The sequence below is a fragment of the Bubalus kerabau genome, chromosome 22, assembly GCF_029407905.1.
Source record: "Bubalus kerabau isolate K-KA32 ecotype Philippines breed swamp buffalo chromosome 22, PCC_UOA_SB_1v2, whole genome shotgun sequence".
Taxonomy (NCBI): Eukaryota; Metazoa; Chordata; class Mammalia; order Artiodactyla; family Bovidae; genus Bubalus; species Bubalus kerabau.
Window position 1 is genome coordinate 5,237,451 of NC_073645.1, and position 22,098 is coordinate 5,259,548.

Here is a 22,098-nt window from a genome sequence, read left to right on the forward strand (position 1 = left end):
AGCTGCCTCTCAGGTAATTTTCATACAGAAAAGTCTAAAATTTGGGTATGTGCTAAAGATTTCTTGGACTCTGTTCAGTTTATGCTAAGTCACTTCAGTCGTGTCCGACTCTGTGTGACCCCATAGACGGAAGCCCACCAGGCTCCCCCATCCCTGGGATTCTCCAGGCAAGAACACTGGAGTGGGTTGCCATTTCCTTCTCCAATGCATGAAAGTGAAAAGTGAAAGTGAAGTTGCCTAGTTGTGTCCAACTCTTAGCGACCGCATGGACTGCAGCCTACCAGGCTCCTCCGTCCATGGGATTTTCCAGGCAAGAGTACTGGAGTGGGTGCCATTGCCTTCTCCAATAACATAACTCATATTGGGGACCAGCTATGAGCAAGTCGAGGAATCCTGCGTGTCCTTCCTTAAAAGCCATTACACATTTGTGGTACGGTGATCTGAATTTCTTTGTCACCATTATAAAACTTTAATTTCATGTACTTCATTTGATATAACCAAGCCATCTTATATACTTCATAAAATAACCTTTGAAAAGAAGCATGAGCCATGCTTTAGAGGATAAAGTTTTTCTTACAAGGTACTGTAAAAGAGAAAGTTCTATTTATTTTACTTTTTAATTAATTTTATTATTATTATTATTTGGTCATGCCACACAGCTTGTGGGATCTTAGCTTCCTGACCAGGGACTGAGCCTGCACCCTTGGCAGCGAAATTATGGCATCTCAACTGCTGGACCATCAGAAAATTCCCAAGTAAGCCATATTTATGAATAAAATTTCTTTTGCATGACTTTTTGTAAATGATCACTTAATGAATTTTGCAACATAATTTTCATCTCTTCCTTGAAAGTAACTTGCCCACCTAATAGTTTTTTTGTTGTCTTCAGGCAACTTTTTCTCTACAAAAACATAATTAAGGACGTTGCACCAATTTACTCTTACTTACTTCTTGTTCACTGAGTTTAAAATGAGTATAGACAAGAATGCCAAATAATGTACATAACATGCCAAGACCCTGATTAATTGACAATGGATCCTTGAATAAAACATATCTCCAAATAAAGTAATGCAGAACTTGAAGTGTCCAAATATGTTATAGGTGACTGGTGAAGTGTTTCCAATGATCCAATAAATCGACAAGTTCACCATGAAAGCTATTACTCCAGACAGCAGGACCATCAGCAAAGCAGAGACTGACCAGGAACCAAATATTCCTCCTTCTGCAAACACTGGCTTAAAGAAGGGCACAGTGACCAGCAACATGGCAGATGACATGGGGGCCTGGTAGTACAGCAGCTGCATCGAGTTTACTTGCAATTCATGCTGTTTGGCTCCTACCCACACTTGATAAAGGGTTGTAACTAAAATACCAAGAGCAGCAAACACCGTTACAAGGAAATTAAACTTCACATCATAATAAGAATTTAGGATTATACCTAAAGTTATAGGAATCAGCGTGAGCTGTATTTTGGTGGAGGTTTTCTTGTAGCAGAGGGTCTGGATGCATAACCCTAAAGTAGACACTAAAGCCAAGATTTAGGCACATATAGTTTATATGGGTGGAGAAGGCAATGGCACACCACTCCAGTACTCTTGCTTGGAAAATCCCATGGACAGAGGAGCCTGGTAGGCTGCAGACCATGGGGTTGCTAGGAGTTGGACACGACTGAGTGACTTCACTTTCATTTTTCACTTTCATGCATTGGAGAAGGAAATGGCAACCCACTCCAGTATTCTTGCCTGGAGCATTCCAGGGACAGGGGAGCCTGGTGAGCTGCCGTCTATGGGGTCACACAGAGTCGGATACGACTGAAGTGACTTAGCAGCAGCAATAGCAGCAGTTTATATGGGATATGTTTTTAGAAAGCACAGTGAGAAAGTGGGAAAATGAGATGTGGAAGGGAAGAAAGCCAGTTAAGGATCTGCTAACTAAAAAGCCTTTTGATGAAAGTGAAAGTGGAGAGTGAAAAAGTTGGCTTAAAACTCAACATTCAGAAAACTAAGATCATGGCATCCGTTCCCATCACTTCATGAGAAATAGATGGGGAAACAATGGAAACAGTGTCAGACTATATTTTTTCGGGGGTTCCAAAAGCACATGGTGATTGCAGCCATGAAATTAAAAGATGCTTACTCCTTGGAAGGAAAGTTAGGACAAAACTAGATAGTATATTCAAAAGCAGAGACATTACTTTGCCAACAAAGGTCCATCTAGTCAAGGCTATGGTTTTTCCAGTGGTCATGTATGGATGTGAAAGTTGAACTATGAAGAAAGCTGAGCGCCAAAGAATTGATGCCTTTTCACTGTGGTGTTGGAGAAGACTCTTGAGAGTCCCTTGGACTGCAAGGAGATCCAACCAATCCATTCTGAAGGAGATCAGTCCTGGGTGTTCATTGGAAGGACTAATGCTGAAGCTGAAACCCCAATACATTGGTCACTTCATGCGAAGAGTTGACTCATTGGAAAAGACCCTGATGCTGGAAGGGATTGGGGGCATGAGGAGAAGGGGTTGATAGAGTATGAGATGGCTGAATGGCATCACCAACTCGATGGACATGAGTTTGAGTAAACTCAGGGCGATGGTGATGGACAGGGAGGCCTGGCGTGCTGCGATTCATGGGGTTGCAAACAGTCAGACACGACTGAGTAACTGAACTGACTGAACTGAATGTCATAGCCACATGCAGAACCATGTCATATGCACTCATAAAAGCCAACTGCTAAATTTTCAAGACTTTTGCAAACCAGTTATTAAACACATTCGTTGTTAAAAATTAAATGATATAAAATTCAGTCAAATCAATTACATTTAAAAATGGAGAAACTGTTAGATTTTTACCATCAGTTATTAACTCTTTTGCTTGTTTTAAGTGTTTGATGTGCAAGAAATTGTATATGGTTCATGATAATAAAATTAAAAGGTATAAATTCTTTATCTCACACATACATTTCTTGAGAAGGGGTGGTGTATGTATTATTTTATTGAAGACTAGATAAATATTTTAGAGGTTGTATATTAGGATTTGGAATCAGAAAAAGGTATAGATTTTTTGTTTTGTCATAGTTTAATCTTTCTAAGCTTAATGTTTCTCACAATAAAACAAGTGTGATAATATTTTATTTGATATAGTTATAAGTTTTAAAATAATATATATAAAGGAGGTGCTTGAAATGTAGCTGGTACTAAATGTTTAATAATTTTTTTTTCTTATTTGTTTAAAATACTGAATTCTTTATTTCAAGTTAAGTTTCTAAGATTGAGTTATCTTGTTCTTATATTATCCAAATCCTTTACTTTTTCCTCTTATTCTTTTTCAGTTTCTGACTCTTAACAGTCTCATAGCTCCTCAGGCTTATTGCCAGAGAAAGAGAGGTTGAATTTAAGATGAGTTAGAATTACTTCTGTTGTACTTTCTATAAAAAGGTTTTGTGGGACAAATTGAAAATTAGTGACTTAATGGTCATCCTATGCTATTTGTTGGTTTCTATAACAGAGCTATCCCTAAGATATATGAAATACATTTAAATTTATACAGCCTTAAATAAATCACAAAAGGAGAGACCGTGTTACTATTTTTTTCATATATCCAGTTATACTTAAAAGTATGACACAGGAGTTGCTCAATAAATGTTTATTTAATAAATTGGTGAATGCAGCTACAGATGCATGACTGAATTTGTAAGATCATTATTCTTTGTTACAGTGGATAAGAATTGTCTAGAATCCTGCCATATGAAAATTACTAGATTTAGATAAAGTAAAAGAGACCTAATCATTGAAAACCCCTACAAAAATGTCAGGTCCTTTCAAAAACTTTAGTGGCAATGCAAAAACATTTTGTTAAGTGTTCATATTTGAAGAACACCTCCGTTACATTTATACCTGTGCATCAATGTCCTGGTTTATAAATTAGTTATATGAATTTTTTAAGTTGAATCTTTTTATTTGTATCTGATTTTAACTTTGAGTCTCTTCTGTTTTTTCAAACTAGCAATTTAATAGTACTTGAATTATTTTAGTTGTTGAATGCCTATAACCTAATCAGTTAAAAATACTTCATTTGGGATATTTGAGGAGTGAGAAATTCAAGTTCAAAAATATGCTCCAAATTCCTTTTTAATGAAGTTTAATGTTCTATGCAATTAGAAAAATACTAAAATCATGTACTACTATGTTGAACTTTTCTACATCAATTTTTACTCTCTTCTTCATCTGAACATTTAATTGATAATAATGTTTATTGAATATATAAATTATACCAACAAAGCAATTAAGTGCATGAAAGTATGAAACTTTCATAAATACTGAGATAAATAATGAAAATGAAGTATAAGTACTAATATAAAATGTCTTTCTCAGTGCCAGATGATTTATTTTGCTATTACCTTTAGGAGGAGTCATTAATGAATTAATGTACCAAGGGAATCTCAGACATGTAGAGTGAAAAATATCTGTACTGATCAATATTTTTGAAAGAAGAAAAAATTTCATAATCAATCATTATTAAATGCAGCTTAATCCCTAATATGGAGAAAGAAATGGCAACCCACTCCAGTATTCTTGCCTAGAGAATCCCAGGGACGGAGGAGCCTGTTGGGTGCTGTCTATGGGGTCGCACGGAGTTGGACATGACTGATGCGACTTAGCAGCAGCAGCAGTAGCAGCAATCCTTAATATATCAGAAATAATGAAGTACTTTATTTTAGAATATATGACTAAATCACAGGATAAGTAGTGAATTCTGAATGTGTTCATAAAGAGAGGCCAAAAAAGAAGCCGTTTATTTATTAAAATCCATTATGGGGAATAAAAAGATCAGCCCTCTGAATACATGTTCTTAATAGTAACACAATGACTTTTATTTTAATTTAAAGATCCAGTTGTTAATAACATTATGCTCAAATATGTATGTTAAGTGAGGGGAATTTGAATTCTAAATATATGGCACAAATTAAATATATGGATGCAAATAATAACAATGGTTTGTGTATGCTCAGTCATGTCAGACTCTATTCAAACCCTTGGACTGTAACTCACCAGGCTCCTCTGTCCATGGAATTTTCCAGTCAAGACTACTGGAGTGGGTTGCCACTTCCTACTCCAGGGGATCTTCCTTACCCAGGGATCAAAGCCATGTCTCTTGTGTCTCCTGCATTGGCAGGTGGATTCTTTACCAACTGTGCCATGATACTTGGTGCAATGATACTTGGGTACAATTTTAAATTAATATCATAATTGGTATCTATTTCAGAATATATTTTTCAAAACTGATTAAGAGAGACATCATATACACACTGAAGAAGAAGAACAGAAAGGACAAGTAGAAGATATATTTGCCTCACTCTATTTGATTACAAGAAAATGGAAAATTTGAGACAAAGGTACTCCTCTTGGCTGAGAATTTGTTGAGTCTTTTTAGAGCAACTTTTTAAACTTGTTAAACTTGTTGAGTTTTGGTTGTCTACAGAACAGCAAATTGATGTTCCATATATGAAATCTGCATTCATATATAAATACACATTTTATTGAAATATTTGGCAAGATTCACTCTCAAAACACAGTACCTATCCTAAGGATCAACATAGGTGGGCATCATTCTCTTGGTATAGTGATAGTGGGAGGATATAGGGAAGTGAACACTATTATAAGGATATTGACATTATTAAAAGAGCTGAGATAGTTCAGTTTCATCATAATATAATCATCCATATACAGAGAGGGAATTTACTCAATTGGGAAGACAAGAAAAGACTTGATAAAAGACCTACTATCAGAATTTGAGTTCTGTTTCCACCATGTGTTTTGTAAAGTTCCTTGCCTGCCAGTTATAATATGGGAATGATAATATTTACCTCATTTGAAAGTATTAACTGGAAAAATCCATATAAACTATTGAGCAGAGTGGCTGGTAACAGTAGTCCTTCAAAGAGTGATGGTTATTATTCTGGCAAAAAATAGATGCACAGCAAAAACTATTGATGTTGACTAATTTAGTAAATTGCTCATAGATTTTTACAAAGTAAAAGTAAAAGTAATTTTATTGCACTTTCAAGTCATCTCCCTCTTAGCTGCTGAATATTTGTTTAAAAAATATATTTGTTGTATAACAAGTGAAATAGAGTGGATTCTAGGGTTTATTCTAGAGAGAAGCTAGTATTTACCCTTCCTTCCTCACAGGGCTGGGCTCTTTAAGTATTAACAATAAATATTTAAGGCTGAGAGGGGGCCAGTAAAGTTAGAGTTCATTTTGCTTGTAAGTTCAGTTTGCTTGGCAGGAAACTCTGCCTAAGAATTGGTCTTACAGTATGTAAAACCTAGCATATTTGAACAAGCATCAGCAGAAAGTGCTTTTGAGAGGGAATAAAGAGGAGTGGAAAGGAAGGAAAAAAATGATTCCATAGAAGTCTGGTCAATGGGGACTATATCATACATGGACTAGATATTTATTAAAATAAGAAATTTGTACTTTATCTTAAAATGGAAAGTTCTTGGAGAATTTTATTCATGGGAGTAACTTGAACAGATATACCTTTTGGCTACACTGAGGAGTGTTTTGAAGATGGCAGTAATAGATGCAGAGAAACTAGTTTTGAAACTGTGAAGTTACTTTTGTATAGAGAAGACAACTCCTAGACCCAGAATTGTGGCAGAGGAAATGGATGCAGTTTGATAGCATTTTGTTGAGAATTTTTACATCTATATTCAAAAAGGATCAGATCAGATCAGATCGGATCAGTTGCTCAGTTGTGTCCGACTCTTTGCGACACCATGAATTGCAGCACGCCAGGCCTCCCTGTCCATCACCAACTCCCGGAGTTCACTCAGACTCATGTCCATCGAGTCAGTGATGCCATCCAGTCATCTCATCCTCTGTCGTCCCCTTCTCCTCTTTCCCCCAATCCCTCCCAGCATCAGAGTCTATTCAATGAGTCAACTCTTCACATGAGGTGGCCAAAGTACTGGAGTTTCAGCTTTAGCATCATTCCTGCCAAAGAAATCCCAGGGCTGATCTCCCTCAGAATGGACCGGTGGGATCTCCGTGCAGTCCAAGGGACTCTCAAGAGTCTTCTCCAACACCACAGTTCAAAAGCACCAATTCTTCAGCGCTCAGCCTTCTTCACAGTGCAACTCTCACATCCATACATGGCCACAGGAAAAACCATAGCCTTGACTACACGGACCTTTATTGGCAAAGTAATGTCTTTGCTTTTGAATATGCTGTCTAGGTTGGTCATAACTTTGCTTCCAAGGAGTAAGCGTCTTTTAATTTCATGGCTGCAGTCACCATCTGTAGTGATTTTGGAGCCCCCCAAAATAAAGTCTGACACTGTTTCCACTGTTTCCCCATCTATTTCCAATGAAGTGATGGGACTGGATGCCATGATCTTCGTTTTCTGAATGTTGAGCTTTAAGCCAACTTTTTCACTCTCCTCTTTCACACTCATCAAAAGACTCTTTTAGTTCTTCTTCACTTTCTGCTATAAGGGTGGTGTCATCTGCATATCTGAGGTTATTGATATTTCTCCCGGCAATCTTGATTCCAGCTTGTGCTTCTTCCTGCCCAGCGTTTCTCATGATGTACTATGTATATAAGTTAAATAAGCAGGGTGACAATACAGAGCGTTGACGAACTCCTTTTCCTATTTGGAACCAGTGTGTTGTTCCATATCCAGTTCTAACTGTTGCTTCCTGACCTACATACAAATTTCTCAAGAGGCAGATCAGGTGGTCTGGTATTCCCATCTCTTTCAGAATTTTCCACACTTTATTGTGATCCACACAGTCAAAGGCTTTGGCATAGTCAATAAAGCAGAAATAGATGTTTTTCTCGAACTCTCTTGCTTTTTCCATGATCCAGCGGATGTTGGCAATTTGATCTCTGGTTCCTCTGCCTTTTCTAAAACCAGCTTGAACATCTGGAAGTTCACGGTTCACATATTGCTGAAGCCTGGCTTGGAGAATTTTGAGCATTACTTTACTAGCGTGTGAGATGAGTGCAATTGTATGGTAGTTTGAACATTCTTTGGCATTGCCTTTCTTTAGGATTGGAATGAAAACTGACCTTTTCCAGTCCTGTGGCCACTGCTGAGTTTTCCAAATTTGCTCGCATATTGTGTGCAGTACTTTCACAGCATCATCTTTCAGGATTTGAAATAGCTCAACTGGAATTCCAAGACCTCCACTAGCTTTGCTCTTAGTGATGCTTTCTAAGGCCCACTTGACTTCACATTCCAGGATGTCTGGCTCTAGATGAATGATCACACCATTGTGATTATCTGGATCATGAAGATCTTTTTTTGTACAGTTCTTCTGTGTATTCTTGCCATCTCTTCTTAATATCTTCTGCTTCTGTTAGGTCCATACCATTTCTGTCCTTTGTCGAGCCCATCTTTGCATGATATGTTCCTTTGGTGTCTCTGATTTTCTTGAAGAGATCTCTACTCTTTCCCATTCTGTTGTTTTCCTCTATTTCTTTGCATTGATCACTGAGGAAGGCTTTCTTATCTCTTCTTCCTATTGTTTGGAACTCTGCATTCAGATGTTTATATCTTTCCTTTTCTCCTTTGCTTTTCACTTCTCTTCTTTTCACAGCTATTTGTAAGGCCTCCCCAGACAGCCATTTTGCTTTTTTGCATTCCTTTTCCATGGGGATGGTCTTGATCTCTGTCTCCTGTACAATGTCACGAACCTCATTCCATAGTTCGTCAGGCACTCTATCTATCAGATCTAGGCCCTTAAATCTATTTCTCACTTCCACTGTATAATCATATGGGATTTGATTTAGGTCATACCTGAATGGTCTAGTGGTTTTCCCTCCTTTCTTCAATTTAAGTCTGAATTTGGCAATAAGGAGTTCATGGTCTGAGCCACAGTCAGCTCCTGGTCTTGTTTTTGCTGACTGGATAGAGCTTCTCCATCTTTGGCTGCAAAGAATATAATCAATCTGATTTCAGTGTTGATCATTTGGTGATGTCCATAAGGATAAAGGTCTGTAAATATTTTTCTTGTGCATCTTTATCTGTCATTGTTATCAAGGTAATGCTGGATTCATAGGAAGAGGAAGTGTTCAACCTTCTTCTACTGTTTGGGAGAGTTTACAAAAATTTAATGTTGATTCTTCTTTAAAGCTTTGGCAGAATTCATCAGTGAAGCCATCTTGTCCTGTCCTTTTTGTTGTTTTTTAGTTATTTTTTTATTACTGAAATAATCTGTACAGATGAGATCAGATTTTCTATTTCTCCTTGAGTTGGTTCTGGTAATTTGTGTGTGTCTAGGGGTTTTTCCCAGAGAAGGCGATGGCACTCCACTCCAGCACTCTTGCCTGGAAAATCTCATCGATGGAGGAACCTGGTGGGCTGCTGTCCATGGGGTCGTGAAGAGTCAGACACAACTGAGTGACTTCCCTTTCACTTTTCACTTTCATGCATTGGAGAAGGAAATGGCAACCCACTCCAGTGTTCTTGCCTGGAGAATCCCAGGGAAGGGGGAGCCTGGTGGGCTGCCATCTATGGGGTCGCACATAGTTGGACACGACTTAAGCGACTTAGCAGCAGCAGCAGCAGCAGTTTGTCCACTGCATCTAGGCTATATAATTTGTTGAGAAATGATTATACACAATGTTCTTTTATTGTCTTTGCAATTTCTGTCACATTAGTAGTCTTATTTCCACTTTTTTCCCCTGATTTTTGTCTGTATATTTTCTTGATTTTTCTAAGTTAGTCTAACTACAATTTGTCTATTCTGTTAATCAATTCAACCAGCTGTGGGTTTCAATGATTCTTTTTCGATTTGGTATTTAACTGATTTACACTCTAATATTTGTTATCCCCTTTCTTCTCCTGACTTTGGGTTGTGTTTGCACTCCTTTTGCTAGATCCTAAAGTATAAAGCTATTTTATTGAGTTGAGATCTTTCTTTTCCTTTATTGTAGTTCTTGAGAGTCTTATAGCACTGCTTTCATTACATTCCATGATAGTGATATGCTGTGATTTCATTTAATTTATCTTAAAGCATTTTCTATTTTTTCTTATGATTTTCTTTTAGACTATTGTTGGTAAGTTATTTTGGAGTGTGTTGTTTAATTTCTACATATTTGTGAAAAATGTCTGTTTTCATTTTGCTATTTCTAGGTTCATTCCATTATGGTTGGAGAAGATATTTTGTATGATTTCAATCTTTTCACATTTGTTGAGACTTGCTTCGTAGACTAACATCTGTTCTACCATATTCACTTGAGAAAAATGTATATTTTGATTTTTAGTTGAGTATTTACTTGAATCTGTTACCTCTGGTTGGCTTATAACATTGATTGAGTTGTCTGTTTAACAAGAGGATCCTGCAGGGGGTCATTTTTTAATAATCAGTTCCTCTACCCATACAAATTCTTAGCAATCTCCATAAATAAATGAAATCAACAAAACTAATCATCAGAAGAGAAACTCAGCGAGTAAAAATTTTATTTTACTGAACTTTATGTGCATAAGCACACTAGAAAAAAGAGTAAAATAAAAGTAAAAAAAAAAAAAAAAAAAAAGCCCTTCCTATATATGACCAGTTTAAGAGACTCTGCCTTTGGATACAGATAAAATAATTTAAAATATTCACTGCAATGAAGTCAGTGATTACTTGGCCATTTTTTGTTTGTTTGTTTGTTTGTTTTTAGAACAACTGTTCATCATGGACCAAAAACACTAGAATTATCAATAGCTGAGAGTTAGAATACAGAATTCTAGGCTCCATCCCAAACCCATTTTATCAGATTATGTGTTTTATCATACTACTCAGGTAGTTTGTAAGCACATGAAGTTAGAAAAATGCTTCTGTAGCTTAGTGTTTCTCAGCTATAAATGCACTTTAGAATCATCTGATAGTCTTAAAAAAAATAAACTGCTCATATTGATATCTTATCTAGAGATTCTGACTAACCTACCTAGAGTGATTCTTTCATTTTGTTTTGTTTGTTTGCTTTTTTTAATCCTTCCTAGATGATTCTAGTTCTAACCAAAAATGAGAATTGCAGCTTCACTAGGGGTTCTTAACATAGACTCCACAGATCCCTCATATTTCAAATGCCTGCCAGTGCAGGACACTCAGGTTGAATCCCTGGGTTGGGAAGATCACTTGGTGAAGGAAGCAACAACCCACTCTAGCATTCTTGGCTGGGAATTCCCATGGACACAGAAGCCTAGTGGACTAGAGTCCAGGGGGTCACAAACAATCAGACACCTCTTAGTGACTAAACAAACAAACAATAAGCAATTTATAACATCTACCAGAGTCCATGACTCCAAAATTTTAAGGATGTAGAAATCATTACCCTGGGAGGAGGAGCTAAGATGGTGGAGGAATAGGACGGGGAGACCACTTTCTCCCCCACAAATTCATCAAAAGAACATTTAAATGCTGAGTAAATTCCACAAAACAACTTCTGAATGCCAGCAGAGGACATCAGGTGCCCAGAAAAGCAACCCATTGTCTTCGAAAGGAGGTAGGAAAACATATAAAAGACAAAAAAAGAGACAAAAGAGGGAGGGATGGAACTCTGTCCCAGGAAGGGCATCTTAGAAAGAGAGAAGTTTCCAAACACCAGGAACCCCTCTCACTGTCAAGTCTGTGGTGAGACTTGGAAGCACAGAGGGCAATATAACAGGGAGAAAAAATAAATAAACAATTAAAACCCGCAGATTGCGAGCCCTACAGTAACTCCCCACAGTGGAAAAGCAGCGCAGACGCCTGCATCCGCCATTAGCAAGCAGGGGCTGGGCAGGGAGGCGCTGCGTGGGCTGCATCACTTAGGGTAAGGACCTGGCCTGAATACCTTGAGCACTATCTGAGCGAACTACTTTGGGCTAGCAAACCAGACTGTGGGATAACTACCACGCGAAAAGCCAGCCCTAACCTAAGACACCGCCAGGCCTGCACACACAGAACAAAGGACTGAACAGAGATAGCCGGCTGCAGACCATCCCCCTCTGGTGACAGGCAGCCAGAGCCGGAAGAGGGCAATCGCAGCCCCAGAGAGACATTATCTACAAAACTGTAAGCAGGCTTCTTTGCTAACTAAGACTTCTTGGGTTTCTGGACGATCAACATCCGCCTGAGAAGGTGCACCAGTTGTACACCCAGAAAACCGAGCGGCGGAGAGGCGATAAGTTGCAGCAACCATGCTTGCCAAACACCTCATCACCTGAGCTGCTTGGACCTGGAAAGGGCACAAAATGCAGGCCCAACCGAGTCTGAGACTCTGAGGACTACCCGAGTGCCTGAACCTGAGTGGCTTGGACCTGGGAGGTGCATGCAGCCCAGGGCCGGCTGTGGATGGTTCCCAGGGGAGCAACCTAGAGCCTGAGCAGTGTGGGCAGGGAGGGTACACACGCTGTGAGGGGGGGCAGGGCCAGTGTGGCTAAGGCACTGCAAGCACACGCCAGTGTTATTTGTTTGCAGCGTCCCTCCCTCCCCAGAGCGTGACTGAACAAGTGAGCCTAAAAAAAAAAAAAAAAAGTGTCCACCACCGCCCCCTTTGTATCAGGGCAGAAATCAGACACTGAAGAGACCAGCCAACAGAAGAAGCTATAACAGAGGGAACCGCCTTGGAAGCGACAGGCAATAGATTAAAACCCTGTCGTTAGTACTGAATACATAGGAAGGGGCCTATAGATCTTGAGAAATATAAGCCGGACCAAGGAACTAGCCAAAATGAACTGACCCCACAATACCCACAACAACACCAGAGAAAGTCCTAGATACATTTTTACTATTTTTATGATCTTTCTTTATTTTTTTTAATTTTTTTTTAATTTTTAAGTCCTCTATTACTCCTTTAATTTTCACTTTTATGACCTACTATTACTTTGCAAAAAAAAAAAAAAGAACCTATTTTTTTTAAAAGCAAACTTCATATATATTTTTTATAATTTTTGTGACCTTGTTTTTTTCTTTTTCTCTTTCTTTCTTTCTTTTTTTTTTATTCTTTTCCTTAACATTGTATTTTTTGAAATTCCAAACTCTAGTCTAGATTTTAGCTTTTTGGTATTTCTTATCAATTTTGTACCTATATATTTTTTTTAATAATTTTTGTGACTTTCTTTTCTTTCTTTCTCTTCTTCTTTTCTTTAATATTGTATTTCTGAAATTCTAAACTCTACTCTAGATTTTTAATTTATGCTTTTTGGTATTTGTTATCAATTTTGTATCTATATTTTCTTTATAATTTTTTTGACTTTTTTTCCTCTTTCTTTTTCTTCTTCTTTTCTTTAACATTGTATTTTTGAAATTCCAAACTCTACTCTAGATTTTTAACTTTTGCTTTTTGGTATTTGTTATCAATTTTGTACCTATATTTTCTTTATATTTTTTGTGACTTTGTTTTTGTTTTTTCCTTTCTTTTTCTCTCTTTCTTTTTCTTCTTTTCTTTAACATTGTATTTTTGAAATTCCAAACTCTACTCTAGATTTTTAAATTTTGCTTTTAGGTATTTGTTACCAATTTTGTACCTTTAAGAACCCAATCTTCAGTACCCATTTCTTACGTGTGAGTGAGATTACTGGCTTGACTGCTCTCTCCCCCTTTGGACTCTCCTTTTTCTCCACCAGGTCACCTGTGTTTCCTCCCTAACCCCTCTCTACTCTACCCAACTCTGTGAACTTCTGTGTGTTCCAGACGGTGGAGAACACTTAGGGAACTGATTACTTGCTGGATCTGTCTCTCTCCTTTTCAGTCCCCACTTTTATCCTCCTTGCAATCTCTGTCTCCTTCCTCCCTTTTCTCTTCTCTGTATAGCTCGGTGAACATCTCTGACCGGTCCAGTTGTGGAGTGCACATAAGGAAGTGATTACTGGCTAGCCTGCTCTCTCCTCTGTTGATTCCACCTCATCTCATTCAGGTCACCTCTAACTGCCTCCTCCCTCTTCTCCATGTAACACTGTGAATCTCCCTGGGTGACACTCATGGTGGAGAAACTTTTATTCTTTAACCTAGATGTTTTATCAATGGTGCTATATAGAAGGAGAAGTTTTAAGACTACTGTAAAAATAAAACCTATAACTGGAAGCAGGAGACTGAAGTCCAAACCCTGACTCCAGGGAACATTAATTGACAGGAGCTCATCAAATGCCTCCATACCTACACTGAAACCAAGCACCACACAAGGGCCAACAAGTTCCAGAGCAAGACATACCAAGCAAATTCTCCAGCAACACAGGAACACAGCACTGAGCTCCAATATACAGGCTTCCCAAAGTTACTACAAAATCATAGACATCTCATAACTCATTACTGGACACTTCATTGCACTCCAGAGAGAAGAAATCCAGCTCCACCCACAGAACATTGACACTAGCTTCCCTAACCAAGAAACCTTGACAAAGCCACCTGTACAAACACACATACAGCGAGGAAACTCCACAATAAAGATAACTCCACAAACTGCCAGAATACAGAAAGGACACCCCAAACTCAGAATATAAACAAGATGAAGAGACAGAGGAATACCCAGCAGGTAAAGGAAAAGGATAAATGTCCACCAAACCAAACAAAAGAGGAAGAGATAGGGAATCTACCTGATAAAGAATTCTGAATAATGATAATGAAATTGATCCAAAATCTGGAAATCAAAATGGAATAACAGATAAACTGCCTGGAGACAAGGACTGAGAAGATGCAAGAAAGGTTTAACAAGGACCTAGAAGAAAAAAAAAAGAGTCAATATATAATTAATAATGCAATAAATGAGATCAAAAACACTCTGGAGGCAACAAATAGTAAAATAACAGAGGAAGAAGATAAGATTAGTGCATTAGAAGATAGAATGGTAGAAATAAATGAATCAGAGAGGAAAAAAGAAAAACGAATTAAAAGAAATGAGGACAATCTCAGAGACCTCCAGGACAGTGTTAAACGTCCCAACATTCGAATCACAGGAGTCCCAGAAGAAGAAGACAAAAAGAAAGACCATGAGAAAATACTTGAGGAGATAATAGTAGAAAACTTCCCTAAAATGGGGAAGGAAATAATCACCCAAGTCCAAGAAACCCAGAGAGTCCCAAACAGGATTAACCCAAGGCGAAAACACCCCAAGACACATATTAATCAAATTAACAAAGATCAAACACAAAGAACAAATATTAAAATCAGCCAGGGAAAAACAACAAATAACACACAAGGGGATTCCCATAAGGATAACAGCTGATCTTTCCATAGAAACTCTTCAAGCCAGGAGGGAATGGCAAGACGTACTTAAAGTGATGAAAGAAAATAACCTACAGCCCAGATGATTGTACCCAGAAAGGATCTCATTCAAATATGAAGGAGAAATCAAAAGCTTCACAGACAAGCAAAAGCTGAGAGAATTCAGCACCACCAAACCAGCCCTCCAACAAATGCTAAAGGATATTCTCTAGACAGGAAACACAAAAAGGGTGTATAAACTCGAACCCAAAACAATAAAGTAAATGGCAATGGGATCATGCTTATCAATAATTATCTTAAATGTAAATGGGTTGAATGCCCCAACCAAAAGACAAAGATTGGCTGAAAAGATACAAAAACAAGACCCCTATATATTTTGTCTACAAGAGACCCACCTCAAAACAGGGGACACATACGGACTGAGAATGAAGGGCTGGAAAAAGATTTTCCATGCAAATAGAGACCAAAAGAAAGCAGGAGTAGCAATACTCATATCAGATAAAATAGATTTTAAAACAAAGGATGTGAAAAGAGACAAAAAAGGTCACTACATAGTGATCAAAGGATCAATCCAAGAAGAAGATATAACAAATATAAATATATATGCACCCAACATAGGAGCATCGCAATATGTAAGACAAATGCTAACAACTATGAAAGTGGAGATTAACAATAACACAATAATAGTGGGAGACTTTAATACCCTACTCACACCTATGGATAGATCAACTAAACAGAAAATTAACAAGGAAACACAAACTTTAAACGATACAATAGACCAGTTAGACCTAATTGATATCTATAGGACATTTCATCCCAAAACAATGAACTTCACCTTTTTCTCAAGTGCACACGGAACTTTCTCCAGGATAGATCACATCCTGGGCCATAAAACTAGCCTTGGTATATTCAAAAAAATTGAAATCATTCCAAGCATCTTTTCTGACCACAATGTGGTAAGATTAGATCTCAATTACAGGAGAAAAACTATTAAAAATTCCAGCATGTGGAGGCTGAACAACACGCTGCTGAATAACCAACAAATCACAAAAGAAATTGAAAAAGAAATCAAAATTTGCATAGCAACGAATGGAAATGAAAACACAACAACCCAAAACCTGTGGGACACTGTAAAAGCAGTGCTAAGGGGAAAGTTCATAGCAATACAGGCATACCTCAAGAAACAAGAAAAAAGTCAAATAAATAACCTAATTCTACACCTAAAGCAACTAGAAAGGAAGAAATGAAGAACCCCAGGGTTAGTAGAAGGAAAGAAATCTTAAAAATTAGGGCAGAAACAAATGCAAAAGAACAAAAGAGACCATAGCAAAAATGAGTAAAGCCAAAAGCTGGTTCTTTGAAAGGATAAATAAAATTGACAAACCATTAGCCAGACTCATCAAGAAACAAAGGGGAAAAAATCAAATCAATAAAAGTAGAAATGAAAATGGAGAGATCACAACAGACAACACAGAAATACAAAGGATCATAAGAAACTACTATCAGCAAGTATATGCCAATAAAATGGACAACATGGAAGAAATGGACAAATTCTTAGCAAAATACAACTTTCCAAAACTGAACCAGGAAGAAATAGAAAATCTTAACAGACCCATCACAAGCACAGAAATCGAAACTGTAATCAGACATCTTCCAGCAAACAAAAGCCCAGGTCCAGATGGCTTCACAGCTGAATTCTACCAAAAATTTAAAGAAGACTTAATACCTATCCTACTCAAACTCTTCCAGAAAATTGCAGAGGAAGGTAAATTTTCAAACTCATTCTATGAGGCCACCATCACCCTAGTACCAACACCTGACAAAGATCCCACAAAAAAAGAAAAACTACAGGCCAATATCACTGATGAACATAGATGCAAACATCCTTAACAAAATTCTAGCAATCAGAATCCAACAACACATTAAAAAGATCATACACCATGACCAAGTGGGCTTTATCCCAGGGATGCAAGGATTCTTCAATATCCACAAATCAATTAATGTAATACACCACGTTAACAAATTGAAAAATAAAAACCATATGATTGTCTCAATAGATGGAGAGAAAGCCTTTGACAAAATTCAACATCCATTTATGATAAAAAAAAAAAAAAAAAAAAAAAAAAAAAACTCTCCAGAAAGCAGGAATAGAAGGACATACCTCAACATAATAAAAGCTATATATGACAAACCCACAGCAAACATTATCCTCAATGGTGAAAAATTGAAAGCATTTCCTCTAAAGTCAGGAACAAGACAAGGGTGCCCACTTTCACCATTACTATTCAACATACTTTTGGAAGTTTTGGCCACAGCAATCAGAGCAGAAAAAGAAGTAAAAGGAATTCAAATTGGAAAAGAAGAAGTAAAACTCTCACTGTTTGCAGATGACATGATCCTCTACATAGAAAACCCTAAAGACTCCACCAGAAAATTACTAGAGCTAATCAATGAACATAGTAAAATTGCAGGATATAAAATCAACACACAGAAATCCCTTGCATTCCTATATACTAATAATGAGAAAATAGAAAGAGAAATTAAGGAAACAATTCCATTCACCATTGCAATGAAAAGAATAAAATACTTAGGAATGTATCTACCTAAAGAAACTAAAGACCTATATATAGAAAACTATAAAACACTGGTGAAAGAAATCAAAGAGGACACTAACAGATGGAGAAATATACCATGTTCATGGATTGGAAGAATCAATATAGTGAAAATAAGTATACTATCCAAAGCAATTTATAGATTCAATGCAATCCCTATCAAACTACTAACGGTATTTTTCACAGAACTAGAACAAATAATTTCACCATTTGTATGGAAATACAAAAAACCTCGAATAGCCAAAGCAATCTTGAGAAAGAAGAATGGAACTGGAGGAATCAACCTACCTGACTTCAGGCTCTACTACAAAGCCACAGTCATTAAGAGAGTATGGTACTGGCACAAAGACAGAAATATAGATCAATGGAACAAAATACAAAGCACAGAGATAAATCCACACACTTATAGACACCTTATCTTTGACAAAGGAGGAAAGAATATGCAATGGATTAAAGACAATCTCTTTAACAACTGGTGCTGAGAAAACTGGTCAACCACTTGTAAAAGAATGAAACTAGAACACTTTCTAACACCATACCCAAAATAAACTCAAAATGGATTAAAGATCTAAAAGTAAGACCAGAAACTATAAAACTGCTAGAGGGGAACATAGGCAAAACACTCTCCGACATACATCACAGCAGGATCCTCTATGACCCACCTCCCAGAATATCGGAAATAAAAGCAAAAATAAACCAATGGGACCTAATTAACCTTAAAAGCTTTTGCACATCAAAGGAATCTATAAGCAAGGTGAAAAGACAGCCTTCAGAATGGGAGAAAATATTAGCAAATGAAGCAACTGACAAACAACTAATCTCAAAAATATACAAGCAACTCCTGCAGCTCAATTCCAGAAAAATAAATGACCCAATCAAAAAATGGACTAAAGAACTAAGTAGATATTTCTCCAAAGAAGACATACAGATGGCTAACAAACACATGAAAAGATGCTCAACATCACTCATTATCAGAGAAATGCAAATCAAAAACACTATGAGGTACCATTTCACACCAGTCAGAATGGCTGCGATCCAAAATCTACAAACAATAAATGCTGGAGAGGGTGTGGAGAAAAGGGACCCCTCTTACACTGTTGGTGGGAATGCAAACTAGTACAGCTACTATGGAGAACAGTGTGGAGATTCCTTAAAAAACTGGAAATAGAACTGCCTTATGACCCAGCAATCCCACTGCTAGGTATACACAGCAAGCAAACCAGAATTGAAAGAGATACGTGTACCCCCATGTTCATCGCAGCACTGTTTATAATAGCCAGGACATGGAAGCAACCTAGATGTCCATCATCAGATGAATGTATAAGAAAGCTGTGGTACATATACACAATGGAGTATTACTCAGCCATTAAAAAGAATACATTTGAATCAGTTCTAATGAGGTGGATGAAACTGGAGCCTATTATACAGAGTGAAGTAAGCCAGAAAGAAAAACACCAATACAGTATACTAACACATATATATGGAATTTAGAAAGATGGTAACAATAACCCTGTATGCTAGACTGCAAAAAAGACACAGATGTATAGAACAGTCTTTTGGACTCTGTGGGAGAGGGAGAGGGTGGGATGATTTGGGAGAATGGCATTGAAGCATATATAATATCATATGTGAAACGAGCGCCAGTCCAGGTTCAATGCATAATACTGGATGCTTGGGGCTGAGGCACTGAGACGACCCAGAGGGATGGTATGGGGAGGGAGGAGGGAGGGGGTTCAGGATGGGGAACACATGTATACCTGTGGCAGATTTATGTTGATGTATGACAAAACCAAAACAATATTGTAAAGTAATTAACCTCCAATTAAAATAAATAAATTTATATTAAAAAAGTTTAATTGAACAAGAAGACGAACCTAGGTGTCCTAACATAGACGGTTTGTGGAACCCATTCCTCATTCCTTCTTTCAAAGCTACACTATTTTCCACTTCTGATAATTCAGTAAGACAAAATTTAGCTTCCAAGTTCAAAAAGCAATGAAAACACAGAATAGTCACCAATTAATAAGTAATATGAGATTTATCTAAATGTATTCCTTTACAAACAGCTTTACAGGGCATTTTTCTTTTGGTTCAGAGGGCATTTTCAAGTATTCAAATTTCATACCAGAGATCTACTGTGGAAGAATATAGAATCAAAACAAAAAGTACAGAGCAGAAAAATTTAGCCTAAAAATAATGAAAAATTAGGAAATGTCTACTCATAAATTTCCAAATATTAAAACAGATTAGATTCTCTGATTATGACAGTTCAGTTCAGTTCAGTTCAGTCTCTCAGGTGTGTCCGACTCTTTGTGACCCCTTGGACTGCAGCACGCCAGGCCTCCTGTCCATCACCATCTCCCGGAGTTTACTCAAACCCATGTCCATCGAGTCGGTGATGCCATCTAACCATCTCATCCTCTGTCATCCCCTTCTCCTCCCACCTTCAATCTTTCCCAGCATCAGGATCTTTTCAAATGATTCAGTTCTTTGCATCAGGTGGCCAAAGTATTAGAGTTTCAGCTTCAGCGTCAGTCCTTCCAATGAATATTTAGGACTGGTTTCCTAAATATTAGAATGAAATGAAAGATTTATAAACTTTAATTAAGTTTTTTCTTCTTTATGTAAGCATATGAAAAAAACTTTTTCTGTTTCCTAAGCTAGTTCCTCAAAATAATTTTAGATTACAACTCAGTGGTCAATTCCTGAGTCTCTAAAGCCTTTTAGCAAGAGTCACTGATGCCTCTAAGCTTTAGCTCAGATACACCAAACACAGATGTTCTTATCAAGACAAAGATTATTTTAGGATGCTTATTACTACCAGTCCAAAAATCTGAGCCTTTGTCTTAATTTCAGACCTTAGCATTTTCTATTGGGTATGGGAGCCTGGCATCTTAGTTCCTGAAAGCATTCATTCCCATGATGGTTTATTGTATTTAAGTCCTACCAACCTGCAATGGCAGTGTCAGAAAACTGATCTCCTAGCAGCAATCATGATTTAAAAAGACTGTACAGAGAACCTAGATAGATTTAATACAAAAAACACATTAATTTAGTGCAGTATTCGACTTTTATTTATTTTCCCTTGAATTCACCTTTCCTAACCTTTATCTATTTAACATATCATTCTTCAAATTCCAGATTATGTCTCTTACTTGGTGAAGCTTTTATGCAACATCTCCTTCTCAAGTACACTGAATTTCAATCTTTCTCTCTTGCACACATAACACACACAGACACACACAAACACACACACACACACAAATTAGACTTTTGTATTATAATGTCTCACAGTACCCTCTTTTTTTCCCCTATAGAATGAATCAAGATGTTATTAAATAATTTTGATAATTATTTGATTAATTTCATCTCCTTCAGGAGATAATAAATTAGATGGAGTCTGGAAAAGTCTCTCATGTGTATTTTATTGGTAAGGTTAGCACTGTATCTGAAACACAATTGGCAGTAAATAAAACTGAGGAGTGAATGAATGGTTTAATTAAGTTTTGCCACCCAGACCCCTCCATTTCCTGGACTATGTCACTTCAGATACCTATATTTATTTGCACCAAATCTGTATTTATCATCACATAGGATGATTGTAATTGAAGGTTCAATGCTATACCTAGTTCAGTTTTTCCAGTCTCTTTTTCCTCCTCAGTCCCAGCTGTCACTTAAATCTGTGTTTTCAACATGTAACCCTTACATGACTTCTTATAGACTAGTTTCCGGGCTTGCCATAGAAGAGATAGCAAACTCCCGTTTGAATGCCTTCATAGGTCTTAACCTGTGAAGGTGCCCAGACATGGCAGATTATTCCAAGATAGGTAGCTTTGTATAAGGCTGTAACTGGTTATTATTACCTTAATCCATATCTCAGTTTTTCCAGAGAGTTGTTTGAATCTGAATGAATTTGATTAGTCAGACAATATAGTTTATAAATAAGTCAAACAACATAATGAATGGGAAATGATAATTTAATTTGGCAATTATGAGGCTATTACTGTCCTTGAGAAGAGAAAGTTCAGAGATATGAAAGCCCAAATTAAATTCATAGCATCCATATGCATAGCTTTCAATTATGTACCTGATAACTTCCATCCCAAATATATCTGTTTGATCCATTTCTTTCTCCTCAGTATGGAATCATATATGCAACTGTTTGGGTTGAAATCTCCATCAGGATAGCACACACATATTTCAAGCTTGATCTAATTAAAACCAAAGGCGTTTTACAACTACATGACCCCTACTACCACTAAGACTAAGTTCATGGACATGCACACACACATGCAT

General features: G+C 37.2%; 1 pseudogene; it reads right to left on the minus strand.

Moving 5' to 3' along the window:
- Window positions 1-915: 915 nt before the first annotated feature.
- The window catches only part of LOC129637083 (solute carrier family 35 member E3-like), a 64,904-nt pseudogene continuing 43,721 nt past the window's right edge, over window positions 916-22,098 (minus strand).